Below are 3,620 nucleotides of genomic sequence, written 5' to 3' on the forward strand. Positions count from 1 at the left end.
AAATGAAATGAAATGAAAATGAAGGTCAGAACAATGGAACAATAAGATAAGCGTAAAGCCATTCCCATTCGTTCTTGGTTAATGCGACGAATATGCTTTTCCATCGAGTAACGCTACTTAAGAAAGAAGTTTTTCAACCCTTCGCCTGTTAAAAACATGGTTGCGTAGTTACGGTGGTCCAGTGAACCAGTCTTAAGTTTTATAAAAGTGTGCCTGAAATCGGCTTTCAAAGCCTTTTTCTACATCGTTTGTAGGTTCAAAATCCATCGAGATCAAAATCGTATTTCCGATATATTCACATTTTTATATTTTACATTTAAACGAAATACTTACTTACTTTTACTAATACTTATCATTTTAACAATGCAGGAATCGTATAAGAATTGTATATAAAGGTTATTATATATATATATGTCTCAGAACCATCTAAGCCAGAGTCAGCTCAGAACAAGTTCAAAAGTTCTGCAGAGGGCGACAATTGTCACTTCGTAGGAAATCGCTTTCAACTGTCTTTTTTAACATGGCGATGTCCTACGAAGTGACAATCGTCGCCCTCTGCAGAACTTTTGAACTTGTTATGAGCTGACTGGCTTAGAGATGGTTCTGAGACAGTTCATATAACAACAGTTCTTAGATAGTTCAAAACGGGTCACCTTCGGGCTAGAAAAAATGTGGCTAGTTTTGAGCTGGTTCTAGGAAGTATAGTATAGAGCCTTTTCTTTAAATAAGCACGCATACAATTTTGTAAATAAATACGTCATATTATGTTTAAAGAGCTATTTGTTTTGACCTAATTTACTGTAGTGTCTATTATTCCTTTATTTTCTAAAGCCGTTTTTTAACATGGCGATGTCCTACGAAGTGACAATCGTCGCCCTCTGCAGGACTTTTGAACTTGTTCTGAGCTGACTGGCTTAGATGGTTCTGAGACAGTTCATATAACAACAGTTCTTAGATAGTTCAAAAAGGGTCACCTTCGGGCTAGAAAAAATGTGGCTAGTTCTGAGCTGGTTCTAGGAAGTATAGTATAGAGCCTTTTCTTTAAATAAGCACGCATACAATTTTGTAAATAAAAATACTTAATTTTATGTTTAAAGAGCTATTTGTTTTGACCTAATTTACTGTAGTGTCTATTATTCCTTTATTTTCTAAAGCCGTTATTCTTAAAAATAATTTATATTTGTTACGTAAGTATAAGGAGTATTTCTGGGATACTTATAATTAAAAATATTAAATTAAGTCGTGTCAAAAAATGAGAAAAACGGTGATTTATTGAATGCTTATTTATTTGTGATAACTCGGCGTTAAATTGTATTAAATGTATTGTATTATGTATTATAACATAAACGAATAAATTCACGTTTCTAACTGTGTTGGAAATTTAGTAGAATTCTAGAAACCGTTATAAAAACTGCTATATTTTAATTTAGAGTTTATAAGTATGCAGTTCTATAGCCCATTAAATTTTAGTTTAATTAGTCGTGCTGATTTTTGATAACTCATTTTACGCACGCTCTTGAAGGTATTCTCCTATTTAAATATTTTCGTTTAAGATGCAAGATTACACTTTACCATGGTGTAATAATAACAAGGTGTTGTCAGTAAATTAACCTCACTTTTTCGGCAGGTCTATTCCGGTCACGCATTTTAAAGTACTAGAAAAGGTACTAATTATTTACTACCTATAATCCGTGCATACTATTTCAAATTAAATGTAGAAAAATGTATAATTACAGGCTTATAAGCCTGAATATATGTTTGTATCGGCAGCTCCACACAGCTTGGACATACATTGCAACTTTAAAAAAGTAAAAGCCGTAAAATAAGGCAATTTCCTATAAGACTGTAAATGATTTTCTAAATAATTCCTAATTTAACCATGCAGCCACTCTATTCTAGTGTATCAGTAGTTCATTTGGCTCAATATTATGACAATGCAGCAAAAGTTATTTAATATAAAAAAGCGCCTTTCCATACGATTTTTGTGTACGTTTTTTTCCATTGATAACCACGATATCTTTTATTTTTCTACTTTTTGAGGACAATAATTATACAAAACCAGCAATTTTAAATATTAATATTGTTCTGAAAACACGAAGTTCTTTAAAAATCGCGATAAACGAATTACTAAAATGGAGTATTTTAGATACTATTTCCCAACGAATAGTAGTATAAAAATTAAGATCGGCAGCACTGAAAATAAGCATGCCGATCTTGTCAAAATCACAACAAACACGTCGCTACTGACAACACCTTGTTATTATTCCACACTTTACTAAAATTTGATGGGTTACAAAACAGAATAATCGAAATATTTATAAAAAATATCTCTGATTAAAAATTTTGAAATTTGAAAACAGTTTTTAGAGTTTATCAAGTTTGAAGCACAGTTCGGGGTTTGAATTTAAATGGTTTATGGAGTATAAGACATAGTACGTAAATAGAAACTTAACGAAAAATATTTAAAATGAAAAACATTGGAAATAAGAAAAAATGACTGCATAACTAAACATTTCGGGTGCTCAGTGATATATTTACGTATGTACAGTATCGTTCATATCCATAGCACTCCCATTTCAAAGTGAGATTGTTTACCACTTTTGTTTATTTTTTTTTTAAATCCGATTAAAAGGTCAAACATTTTGATGAAAAGTCGTTAAATTTAACTTTATTTGTATAAAGTTTTAAAATACGGTTTATATGATTTTATTTTAAGCATGATCATTTAAATAATAACAAATTTTAACTCTCAATATATTGTGAATATTTAAAAAAGAAATGGTGTACGCCGACCTTTGCTGCCAAGTGTTGCTTAACTAAATTTTATATTTTGCATTCAATTTTATACGTACGTAGATATGTATAAAAAATGACATTAATGCTAGCAATAACGACTTTTGTGGAAATATTTTAGCAGTTTCCCTATCAACTATGTAGAGAATTACATATTAAATAAACGTAAACAGTTTGTTATTAGTTTTAGGGTCTAAGAAAATCGAAAAAATATAATATATTACATTTGTGCATATTTTGTCAGCTTTCACATGACCAGGATGAGTAACATTGATGACAGCGCAACTAGCAACATATGAGTTTCAACCGTCCAACTCTGCATCCCTTTTGCAGTAGTTCAGAGACAGTTCTGAAATTTGTATGGCGGAACTAGCGCTTTGCCAGACTGTCCCTAAATTTTGCTGCAGCGTATATAAACATATATTATATACATATATACATACAGAGTACGAAAACAAACCGAACGTGCACTACCCATTGCCACAACAAGTACGAAAAGTTTGTGTTCCTTTTCCTATAATGTTCCCGAGCGCTAACAATACACGATATGTTTCAACGGAAGCCGAGCACAAACCAAACGAATCGTTTGTTCTTTTGCTCACTTGCATGGTTTCGATTGTGGTTTGCTGGTTTGCTGTGGTTGTTTGGTTTGCGTTAGCTATCGCGTACGATAGCAGAGTAAAGTTACAGCTCGCGAAATGTTTCCGAGTGATTTGAATCGGTTGTGTTTCGTTACCTTCTATGAGCGAAACTAAACGATATCGAAACGTTTGCTATTGTTTTTTTCGTTCTCTGTATACATATGTATATACAAATTATATACACAT

Source organism: Rhagoletis pomonella, unplaced genomic scaffold (assembly GCF_013731165.1).
Source record: "Rhagoletis pomonella isolate Grant_MI unplaced genomic scaffold, Rhpom_1.0 Rhpom_scaffold_00017, whole genome shotgun sequence".
Taxonomy (NCBI): domain Eukaryota; kingdom Metazoa; phylum Arthropoda; class Insecta; order Diptera; family Tephritidae; genus Rhagoletis; species Rhagoletis pomonella.